Raw genomic sequence first — 13452 nt, forward strand, 5'->3', positions numbered from 1 at the left:
TGTTCATTTATTCATTTACCATGCAGGTATAGAATACTTTCTCTGGTGGCATGCATCGTTTTCTCTCATCATTCACAGTTCATCTGAGAATGCACACACGCACACATGCAAACACAAACACACACAAACACACACGCACGTACCACACACATTTCCTGTAGAGGAACACAACTTAACCTTTCCTAAGCAATGAATTACATAATTTGTTCCTTATTTAATTCCACAATGATTTCAAATATGTCCTGTATTTAGCAATATACTTCCCAACAATATGTAGGATATACAGAAGTACCTATGATATACACCATACTCTCTAGATGAGGCTGCAGTTCAGCTGAATATGTAAGAGTAGCATACAAGTAGAGAAAACCTATAAGTTGACAATAAGAAGCAGTGAGAGCAGTTAAACATGTAAAGATAAAGGTAACACATGCCAAAATTGTGCCACAGAGATATCTCAGCGCCAAAAGCGTCTACCTAGCAAGCATAAGGTCCTAAGTTTGATCGCCAGTGCCACATGCCAAAATTGAATTCGGTACATACTACCAGTTTGTCTCTGAGAATGCAACGTGATTGTCCTTATAATTCAGTCTTCTAGTGTACAACCTGTCCTCAAGCAGTACACTGAAAGTTTTAGACTTTAGGCTATGAAATAGAATTGAAGATTTCTAATTTACCATGTAATTTTAGATAAATTGCTTGACCTCTTTTAGCTTCTTATTTTCATAAATAAGATGAATATAATAATAGAATTCATCTCAAAGTGAAGTTCTGTAGTACTTTAGTTATTGTCATGGCCATCTCTGTCTTTAATATCTTAGTAATATTGATGAGATAAAGAAGGTATTTACATGAGATTAAGATATTGCTGCAATTAGGAATATTTTGACAAAATCATATTTTTAAAGGTGTACTGAAAGATAGAAATAATTGCATATTAACAACATAAATTCCTTATTTTCTAAGCCTATTGCAACTTTTGAAAGATGTGGAGGCCAAAATGGGCAGGGTTGGAAACTTTTGAAGTATGTCTAGGGCAAGCCTAAAATCCAGTGAACAAATACATTCATGGAATCTGTGACATCATGACGATCATTGTCAAACAAATTTTGGCATTAACAAGTAGATAACCCCTTTTTTGCATCTGATTTTTTTAATCAAAGCAATTTATTTATGTACTAAAGACACCAGGCAGTAAGCTGCATAGAAGAAAACATCTTTGGAAAGATCAGACATTAAATCTCTTTTTTTTTTTTGGCTGAATCTGGGATTGAACTCAGGACCTTACACTTGCCAAGGAAGCACTTATTCTACTGAGCCATCTCCCTGGCCCTGAGCAGTTTATTTTTAGACAAAAAATAATAAAATTATTAGTAAAAACGAGTTGAATGCTGAAATTCATGAGGAGGTACATAGTATTAAAAACATTCATACTTCTGGGTTTTCTTGAAAGATGACAAAGAATAACAATTTAGGTTTGGGTTTAGGAAGCAATCAGTACCAGAACACAACATTGGTACATGGATGAATGATCATACTAAGCTGGATTTTTTTTTTGTTTTCTCTAATGATCTAGCCCTTATTCTACTCAACCATTTTATCCATGTCATGAACAAGGATAGTTGAATGGTATGAAGATGTGTCATCCTTTCAGGTATTTAATGGCTGCTTGTCAGGAAAGTTGTAGAAATATACCAAACAGAGAGAGATGACTTGTTTATAAGGATTCTTCTAAGCCTAACTCTATGCCTAAGAAAGGAAAAGCTGATAGAAAACTGGAAATTAAAGGTGAAAGATGGGAGCCAAAAGACACAGGCTTGACCTGAGATGACATGTACTCCATGATGACTTCTGTCTGGGTGAGCTTTTATCTGCAACTCAGATTTTTCTAGGAGTACTTCCCCAGTTCCAAGTCCTATTGGCTTCTATCCCACACTTCCTACATTCTTTGTTAATGAACAGAAATAAAGAATTAGTAGCAATTGTACTTCCTTCATTGTTGTTTTCTTTGTTATAATCTCCAAAGAGTAGGCAGCACAGGTCATCTTAAAATAGTGAACATCTCTTTGAACTGAGAAGATAGCAAATTTACAGAAGACTTATATTAGTGCACTTTCCCTAGGTCTTCATTTTGTTACCTGAATAGAAGACAGGCAGATTAAATGATAACTAAGGCCACTTTCCGAATAAGAATACTATGTACTCTAATTCCAATGATATTTTGGTACCTTTTAATTAATATTTTATGATTTTTCAATAGTAATAAGAAATCATAAAAATATTATTTCACCTAGTAGATTTAAGTGAATTAAATATTGTCATGCTTAGTTCAGAGAATGCTGAAGACTTTTTAAATTTTCATTACAGTATAACACTATTGTTCTATTTAGAAGTTGTCCATTTCTTCTTCTAAATCTTTTAATTTTTAAATTGAATAGTATCATAAGTATGTACATCCAGGAAAAAACATAACAAATGGGAACATAGGCATCTGCTGGAGATCTTGAAATGTTATCAAGCATGGATAATGGAAACTATCTGCTTTGAAATTCCTTCTTAGACCAAGATGATTTTAAAACTAGAAGCATCTTTTACAGATGAAGGAACTAGCTGGTATTCATTCAACTATAATGGTAGCACAGCCTCAGAAAGCTTCTGCCCAGGGATCTTCTCAAAATGCTATGTCCTTCCACCCTAGGAGCCGCAAGAAAGATTGGCAACTGTGGCCAAATTAAGCCTTCACCTAATTTTATATGTCAGGCTTTATCAAAAACTTTACTTACTTACTTACTTACTTACTTACTTACTTACTTACTTAGAGACAGGGTCTTGCTATGCAGTTCAGGCTGGTCGTGAGCTCACTCTGTAGCCCAGGCTGGTTTTGAACCCACAGCAATTCTCCTGCCTCAGCCTCCTGAGTGCTGGCATTACAGGTAGGTGCTACCACACCTGGATCACATCTATTTATTTAGTGTTGTTTGCATCCATTTTTGAGCTGCAACACAAGTAGTGCTGAGGCTGTACAACCACAAAGTCTAAAATACTACTATGAAGATAATGATAAGCCATGTATTATGGTTATTCTCCTATTAGCCTATTTTGAAACTGTTTTATTTTGTTTTTCTTTTTTTAAAAAAAGAATGTGATAAAATTCTTACTAATTGGCCTGTTAAAGAGAAAGTTTTCTGCACAGTCCTCCACACTGGGCAGTATGGGAGTGTCTCCTTGTGGTCAGTTTAGTGGGAGTGCTGTACATAACAATATAGAGTATAGATGTAGGAAACACTGTCCTTGCTCTCAAGAAATTACTTGCCCTGTAGATCGTGAGGCAAGTCAAAGATGTGAAAGAACAATAACAAATAATGCGCAAGAGTAGTAGTTAGGATATACATACAACTACTTTCTCTTAATTCAGTGAGAAGAAATATTTGTACTAATAGTGTTTGAACAGGATATCATGTCTGCTTCTTGTATTACGAATAACCACTATGAAGACAACAATATGCAGTGTATTAATTATTGAAACTGTCCTACTAATCGGTTTTGAAACTGTCTCATTGATACTTTTTTTCTCAATAAAATTGATTAAAAAAACCCCAAGTTCTGAACTGTAGGTTACATTTACAGAACAATCCAGAAGACTTGCCATAATATCATTAACATGAATAAAATACAGCCAAGTAAATTGTTTCTTTGCACATTGAATTACATAACTATTTATTTGTTCATGTATTCAGAAAACATGTGTCTACTATGTGCTAGGTAGGCATTATTTTATGTAACAGAGAGGCATAGCACCTTTCTCCAACTGCCAAATTGTATGTCTATCCACTTGCTTTTTGCCATCAAACAAACCAAGCTCCTGCTTTGGTTTTAATTATAACTAAATAAATCTTGAAATGGAAATTTTAAGTTGTGTTGGTTTTTTCCTTAAAGTTCAATTCTCCTTTTATAAATTTTGTTAGTACATCTTAGATAATATACTGACCACAGTGTTAATAGAGGATTTGTAACTATATATATTTTGATTCTTTTGTCCCCAATCTTCTCCCACACTTCAAGCTCTCTTCTCTCCTTATTTACAAAAACTCTGTTGCCGTTTTTATTTTGTTTTCTCCTTTTTTTCTAAAATGAACATTTACTTGAGAGACAGTATGGAAGTAATTGGTATGACATGACAAGCAGTACATATTTAGAAGACCAGAATGACAGGCATTCCAAGAGTGACCCTAGTATTACACATTGCTATCTTCAGTGCAGTTGATTAGTTCTCATATATCTGCATATATAGTTAGTCAGGGTGAGAATCCTACCAGTTAACTGCTAGTATCAAAAACATGCTGAAGATTCTCAGGATCATTGCCTTTCCCATCTTGTCCATATAAATGTATGGCTTTGCCCCTGTCATGTTTCCTAGCTTTTCTCTTTGCCCTCTCTTCGTTGTCTAAACCTTAGGTTTTTGCTTTCCTTTTACTTGTATTATCCCTTTCTATTTTTATTTCTTCTTTTGAGCTCTTACACTAGGGACACTATATGATATTTACACATGTGGGTCTGATTTATTTCACTTATGAGTATATCTTCAAGTGGCATCCACTTCAATATAAAGGCTTCGAGTTTATCATTCTTTATAGCTGAGTAATACTCCATTGTATAAAAATACCACATCTTTTTCATCCATTCCTCAGGTGATGGGCATCTTGGCTGTTTCCAAGATTTGGCTATCACAAATTGTGCTGCTAGAAACATAGGTGCACATAAATCACTGTGTTTTCAGTTCCTCCGGGAAAATTCACAGTGGGGAAATAGCTGATTTGAATGGGATTTCCAGTCCTAGTTTGGTTCTTTTTTTTTTTTCCTTTTTTCAGAACTGGGGATTGAACTCAGGCCCTTGCTCTTACCAGGAAAGCACTTATTCTACTGAGCTATCTCCCCGGCCCCCAGTCCTAGTTTTTAAAGGAGTCTTCCCATTTTTCCCTTCCTTCCTTTCCCTCTCTCCTCTTCCATGTCCCACTTTCCATTTGAACATTGTTTTTGTTATTTCCCGATGTCTATTATGCAATTTGGTTCTTATTTACCCTTTTGATTTCTCACACTGGAAAAATTAAGTGATATTTAAACATGTGTCCAACTTATTTCACTTACAAGCATGGTTTTAAATTACAGAATTGACCAGCAATGCTTTGATAAATGCTTTAACAAAGGAAGAGTAAGAGCTAAAGTTGTAGTATTCTATATAGAAATTGTATAACTTTAAGGGAAATGCTCCAATTTGCAATGTTGAGAATACATACAAATAATAGCGCAATGGCGTAGAAATAATCACAGTGATATGTGATTGTGAAAGTTATGAATCATCTAGGAGAAGAGGTGTAGAGTGAAAACAGGTGATGGTGGTAGTGTGACAATATTTAGCATTTTTATATGCAATGAATGGGGTGATTAGTTGTCATTAACTACCCCAGCCAGTGAGAACTACTCAAGGTTCTCCTCTTTAATAAATAGGAACAAATCCAGACAATTAGTAAAATAGTAAGTAGACAAAAAAAATCTAAATTTCCTCAATCTGAATTTTTTTTTAATTTCTAAATATTTTTATTTCAAATCTCTTTTCAACTCTCCCAAAAAAGACATGGCTCGGTACAATCATAAAAAGGAAATACAAATACAAGAGTGAAATGCCTCCCACACCAACAGTTACTAAAACCAGGAATTGTACATGGAATGTTAAAGTCTGAGAAGAAAGATATATGATGGAAATCTAGCAAATAAATTGATGGATTAAATAAATAAAAATCATCAAATTTCAGAAAGGTGAAAATATGTAACATCCCATGCAATTGATTGAGTTTATAATCCATGAAATGAAATACTGTAAGTATCATTTTAAAAATTTTTTAATCAAAAAAAAAAAAGGGCCGGGGAGATGGCTCAGTGGAATAAGCACTTTCCTGGCAAGTGCAAGGGCCTGAGTTCAATACCTGGTTCCGCCAAAAAAAAATTTAATCATACATTTCATTTTTATAGCTATTTTTAAAAATGTTTAAACTATATGACAGAAAATGTAAACAGGGTCTGATATTTAACTACAAGAATTCCCATTGCATCTGGGGAAATATATGAAAATTAAATGTGATAAAAATTAAAAGTAATATAAGAAGAGTATAGGCTATAATTGAGTATAAAACATATCATGGATTGGTTTTTCTGAGAAAAGAGAAAGGGTGTGAAGAAGACTCCAGAATGATCTGAGAACAGAACATTTGACTGGGGCCTTGAAGATTTAATTACTTGAAAGTTCACTAGTCTCAGAAGGAAAAGAAGCAAAGCAGGGTATTAGAGAGGAGGGGAAGCATCAGCAAAGCCATTAATGAAGACAAAATGAATTACTAATGAAACCAAAAGGTTCAGGATAGCTAGAATATAGCCTTATTGGGAGAAATAATGAGAATCACAGTCAAAGTTCAGCTGAGCCTTAAATACCATGATTAACAACTTGTACTTTATCTAGCGAGCAACAAAGAGCTAACTAGGCAAAAGAATGATCTTGGTATAGCTAAATTTTCTGGGCAAGAAGTTACTTGACAAGATTCATAGGACTAAATGTTCAGTTCAAAGAAGACATGATGAACTGTTCACAAATGTCTGAAGATCTGTCAGGTAGAGAGGAGTGACATGTCTCTTGTATAGCTCAAATCAGTGGGTGGCTGACTTGCTCTGTATGAAAAAGCATAATACAGGCAGCCCAATGTGGAATGTTTGCTCCATAAGTTCTCTAGATATTTCTATTTATCCCAAAAATATTGGAGGAGGGATTCAAATGTTACGTAGATATCCATAAAAAGGGGAGGGTTGAACTAGGCAATCTTTAAGGTTCCTTATAAACTAAGCTTTCTACTCACTCTACCACAAAAAAAGTTGTCAAATGGACACAGTTCCTGTGCATCACCTTTGTTTCCTCAAAACATTTAATCTCATATCCCCATTTTGAAATTATGTACTTTACCTTCTCCATGGTAACTGAATTTGATTCCATCATGGCATCTTCTGATACCAGCCTATGCTCCTAACCAACTCACATCCTAAACTGAACATCTTACTTCCATAAATAAGCAACAAGATTTGTATGTCATCAATTAGGAGTTTATGTACAATAAAAACTTAATTAACTGAGACTAAACTAATGAAACATTTTATTTTGTGCTCTATACTCAATTTTTATGAGAAAAAGTAACATTGACTAAGCAAGTAGTTATCTCAAATTTACTGAAAGAAAAACAAATTCTCCCAAATAATGATCTGGAGCAAATAGATTCATCACAAGTTCTTATTTTCCTATATAATGAGAACCAAATTGTTAAACTTGAGAATCTGAAAAAAATATTCCAAATACTAAATTAAAATACAACTAGGTTCACTAAACTGTACTTAGTAAGGTTATATAATATATCACAGTTTTATAAAATGTTTCAATCACAAAGACTAAAATAAAAGATGTTACTTACTTTTTAAAAGCCTCAATTAACATATCTGTCCCTACTGTTACAGTTAATGAAACTTTTCTATATTACAGAACCACGTACTTCACTACTATGTGTGAAGGTAAAAATATGTCATCTTCATCTCCATAACTATCACTATTATGATAACTAGGTGTTCGCTTATATGACACTTAGGCACTCATTAATATTTCTTAGTGAATTAATACACAAATAGTTATTGTTACTAGTCTGTCTGAGTAACTATATTCTTTCTTCTTATCTTCAAAGGTTTTTAGGTCTGTATGTATATATTGCTTTCAAGTCATATAAACAAAATAATTATTAATATGATACATATGCTATTCATTTTATTACAACATACAATGCTAAGACTAAAAATAAGGGCTGGCCAGGTAGCTCAGTAGATTAAAACATCTGCTTAGGCAGACACAGGGGCTGGGAGTTCCAGCCCCAGAGTGCCATGCCAGCCCAGCCCTGAAGGCACACTGAGAGAGGGAATGAGACTGGACATGGTGGCACATGCCTCTAGTCCCAGTGCTTAGGAAGCTGAAAACAGGAGGATCACTATGAGTCTGATCTGTGTAATGAGACCCTGTACTAAATACAAAATTCAATCATCTAAATTTACAGAGGTGACACTAGGTACAAAGAATTTAGGAGAATTTTTTAAGATCATGTGTTGCTATTGATAATTCCTGGAAAAAAATATTGGGTTTTCTTTCTGTAGGTCTTGTCTTTTTATCTAATACAATAAACTTGTTCTGTATTCTTTAAACTCAAGTAGGAGAGAGATACAAAACTTTCGTGTTGAAACAAGGAAATAGAAATGGTATTGTCTTCTGATGCTAGAATTCTTAGTTTTAAAGAAGGCTGACTTTCCTAACCTTTATTAGAAAGGTATCTTGTGTATTTATTTTATATCCTTTCTACTCAAAAATCAATCAGATGATATTTTAAGAGACAATAAAAGCCAGAATAATATGGCATAGATTTATCTATCAGTGGCAGTGGTGTAGGAATTGCCATCCACTATAATTTGTCAGTAATTTATAAGAGTACTGTTGAGCATTTAGACATCAAGAGTTACTTTGTGTTATCAAACTAATATTTTTTCACTTCACCTTGAAGCAATTGTAATTCTTGGTAAATGAATTGTTTTCACAGGAATATCGTGAGGCCAGTTTTGGGAATGTAGCACTGAAAAGGTTTGAGGGTTACAATGAAAAGAAAAGCTTTAGAATTTTAGGGTTGACATTATAAGGCTGAACCAGTAAACCTTTCAGGTTTGATAGTATCTGTCATAGTTCATTGGTTTTATACCATATTTGGTTTTAAACTCCTCGAATGGTATGTCATGGTCACATAATAATATTATGTAAAGTCCTTTTGGTGCTTATTTTGGGGGACATCTTAGCCATTTTCTTTATGATCACATTGAGCGATTGTCTTCAAAAGAAATTTCTGTGACTATGATCCGGAATGATGGGGTAAAATTTAACCTGAACAATAAAGGAGATACTCATGGAAAATAATTCTCAATAGGGATTCATGTGCTTCTAGTTTTTAAATGTTTCAAATATTTCAGGTCAGGCCCTGTGGATAATGTTGAGGTCCAAAATCAGAGGACAGATAAATTAGTATTCTGTACGCTATTAATCCTCTGAACACTTCATAATCTATGTAGCCATAAAGGTAAATTGTTTCAGAAAAAACCTGACAACTTAGGAACATATGAAGAAAAGCAATAAAAACAAAATAATCCAATTTATTCAGTTTATAAACTGTACTTTCTGTGGTCTTTGGAGAAATGAGACACATTGATGAAGAAAAGCTAAAAAGCATTCTAACACTCAATGGATGATCAATGCAAAAATCACATACTTACTTGAGTGTTATGGTCAGTCATAAAGTGTACCTGAAAAAAATAAAAATGTAATTTCAATTTCCTTGATCTTTTATGTATATCTTAGCAACAATGATAGCACAGTTTTTAAAATTGTATGTCAGAGAGATCATCAGAGGAAAAATGGGCTTTTATAGCTCTAATCACTTATGAGCATTTTCAACCTTTATAATGATGGCTAATATTCAAAATAGTTATTGGTAATATTTTTAATTCTGTGTATGTTTATTGTCAACACTAGCATTTTCTCTGACATTGTAGGTATGTGGGTAAGAAAATGAGCAGTCATCATTTTCAAAATAAATCATAATGTGATAGTGGGCAGGAGGCACTAATGTCTGCCAAGGTCCTTGTCCAGTTTATCATTTCAAGGCCTACCTGGTACATTTCCCTCCATTAATCACTGGTCAAACACTTAATAAGTTCCTTGCAAGTCAAGCTGCATCATTCACAAGACTATCACTGCAGGGCTGACTTGGAGCAGATTATTGCCAGAACAGATTACTGAGATGCTTGACAAACTAGCTTATAATGTTTCATTCTTATACTGTCAGGTAAAATTTAATGGAATTAGGATTGACATCAAAGGCATTTCTGAAAAGGTCACGATCTTATCACATCATTTAGATTAAGCACTGTAAGAGTTTTCTCCAAGTTAGGGAGGAAATCTTTAAAATTCTGGACAACTTTTTAGAAGACATTAAGAGGCTTTTCCTCTAATGATCTCACTAAATTGTTGGAAATCTAGAAAGTACAATGTTGACAGTTCTACTTACTTAAGTAGTTCCTAAGACTGGAAAGCAGTATAGTTAGTGCTTATAGGAGTCTACATAGCCAGAGAAATGATAGCTAGCTGGGTCACCATTTTTTCGGATACATGTCTCCACATCGCATAACGACTTTACCCTACAGACTTCTAAACTGACCACCCTTGACCTGGAGCCCCATGCTTGTCCTTCTATCCTGCTCATTTGGAAGCAAAACTTACCTTATATAATCAATGGGTAGGCACCTACTATGCTATACCACCTTGTGTCCTACCATTAAAGCTCTTCCCAACTTGGCCTATACATGGTTTTATCAGCACCCATCAGCTGCAGCCAGAATAGATCATTCCTAGAATCTGTATATCCCATTGCTTTGGCACAGAAAACATTTTTATCTCTATCACTGGGGCAGCTGTTATCCAATCTTCTTTATTTTTCCCTAGTTACCCATGGTACATATCAGCCTCGTCCTGCTAGACTGTTTGCCTTCTCAGATATGATTCCAATAGTATTTAGCTCCCAAAATCCTCTACAAAGTACTATAGTCAAGCAGAATAATGGCCTTATTCTCACTCCAAGTCACCAATCTTATTGTTTCTCTGTCCCTCCTACTTCCTTGTTCCATTTACTTATCATCTATCCAAACCTCACCTGTTACCCATTGTTAAAGGTTCAGTTCTTTCAAAAGGTCTTCTATTATTGCTTTGATAGTGAAAAAAGCAACAAATTAACTGATAACATATTAGTTGATCCTTTGATCCTACTGTAGATTTGTTCAGATATAATTGGCACATCATAAGATCTACCCACTTAAAATATATAATTTGATGACTTTTCCTTATCTTGAGTTTTGCTAACATCATAGTATATGAATTTTAGAACATTTGTACCCTTAAATATCCCTGCTTCTCATTTGCAGTCACTTCTTGTTACTTCCCCTCATCCCTGACATTCACTAATCTATTTTCTGTATCTATATGTTTACCTTTACAGAGCACTTCATATGAATGGAAATCATATAATTCCCTTTTGAAAATGGCCACTTAGCAAACTGAATTAAAGATGCATGCATGTGATACTATATACTAAAGCCTCAACTTTTATGGCTAAATAATATTCCATGATATGGATGCACTCTATTTTGTTTATTAATTCACAAGTTGATGGACATATGTATTGTGACCATGTTTTGTCAATGAGAATAATGCTGTTATGAATATTTGACTATAAGATTTTGAATGAACACAGGTTTTTATTACTATTCTACATATACATAGGAGTAGAATTGTTCTACCCTACAGTAACTCTTTCATATAGTAAATTTGATTGACACTTTCTGATAACAAATTTATTGAAAAAATATGCATTATATATAACCTAACAATCCATCCATTTGTGTGTGTGTGTGTGTGTGTGTGTGTGTGTGTGTGCACGCGCTAACAGGGATTGAAAGTTTGCAAGGCAAGCTCTCTAACATTGAACTATCTCCACAAGTCTTTTTCTTCTTTCTATTTTGAGACAACATTCTGCTAATTTGTCGAGGATCATTTGCAATTCACAATCTTTCTGCTTCCCACTGCTGAGTATCTGGGATTACAGCAGTGTGGCACTACACACAGCACAATGCATACCTTCAAAATATATTTAATTCAGTAGGTTTTAATACATTCATCGAATTGTGCAAACATTACCAAAATAATTCTTCAAACACTTGCACTAGTCCTAAAAGGAGACCCGTGTCTCACATCTATTACCGACAGTTTTCTTTCTTTTTTTTAATTTTATTTATTTATTTATTTATTTATTTATTTATTTATTTTTTTTGTGTGTGTGTGTGTGTGTGTGTGGCCAGCTCAGCCCACCAGGGGGCGGGGCTGGCTGGCATGTGGTGCTGGGGGATTGAACCGCGGTCCCTGTGCTTTGCTAAGCTTGTTCTAAGTGGGTGCTTTAGACCACTGAACCATCTCACCAGCCCCTTACCGACAGTTTTCATGGGAACCCTATAAACTGAATATTATATTCCTACTATATTTTGCAAAAGTAATACCTCACAGAGTAGTGACCAAGCAAGGGAATAGTGATGGTAGGTAAGGCAAGCATAGGTTTACTGAGGGTGGCACATTTTAAAGATAATTTTTGAAATTAAAAAAAATTATTTATTTACTTGGTACTGGGACTTGATATGCAGCTGTGACTCATAGTGATTCTCACGTTTCAGCCTCCCAAGTGCTGGGATTACAGGTGTGAGGCACCAATGGGGCTGACACTTTTGATTTCTAGGTTCCTAGGCTGATTATTTTTCAGCTAGGTCTTATTTTGGGAGTACCTATTCAGCTAAAGAAACAAATGTCCAGTGAAACTGCACACTTTGTAAATATACGTTGGCAGTAGAGCATAACTTGTTTCACTCCATAGCTTACAGTATTCCCACATTTGCCTGATGTCACTGATCTTCAGAATCCTTCTCTTAGTTCTTTCTAAAATTTTCATGCAATTTTTTGTTTGTATCACTCATTTTCCACATACTCATTCACTTCTTCATCTATACCTTTCATCTCATCTATTAATACCTTATCTTTGCAATGAAACCATCAGCTGTTGGAGAGCAAGAAGCATACACCATAGTTCCTTTGACTTCTTAGTCCCAGAATATACCATGGACAAGGAGCTCAATATTGTTTCTATAGTCAATGAAAAGCAGTTTCATCCAATGAATCTAAATCCCTGCTCTGATGGAGGTCACTGTTTAGTCTTTTACTTGAGTGTCAAGCACCAACAGCTGAAGATCCACCATGTTCCAGAATCACTTCACCACTAAAAACCCATCTTTTAATTAAGATTGTTTTAGTAACACACATGTGATTTCCATAATGTAGTCTTTTTGATCATCTTTTTTGTTTTACCTGAATTCAGACTTGCACTTTTCATTATAATGTTAAAATATTAGACCCTGTTTTTCCAAATTAAAAGTTTTCTCTTGGAAAAATTCTGTGTGCTTTTGTTCTGAGTCTCTTATGTTAATGAATATAGTGACAAAAACATTTTTAGTGCAAATTTCTAATGTTTAAAGTTTCATCATGATGGACTTCTTCATGATAATGTAATCTTGCTGTGAAAGAGTGGACCCTGGTGCTCTTGTATGTGCTGAGGCTACCACTATTATTATATGTCTTTAAGCACATTGTTGCCATGCCCTGGACCTCTGCAATATGAAAAATGTATAGATCAGAAAAATCTCAGCCTTACTTCTCACTCCTGGATCACCTTCATAATATATATA

This window comes from Octodon degus, unplaced genomic scaffold (assembly GCF_000260255.1).
Source record: "Octodon degus isolate 3935 unplaced genomic scaffold, OctDeg1.0 scaffold00251, whole genome shotgun sequence".
Classification (NCBI taxonomy): domain Eukaryota; kingdom Metazoa; phylum Chordata; class Mammalia; order Rodentia; family Octodontidae; genus Octodon; species Octodon degus.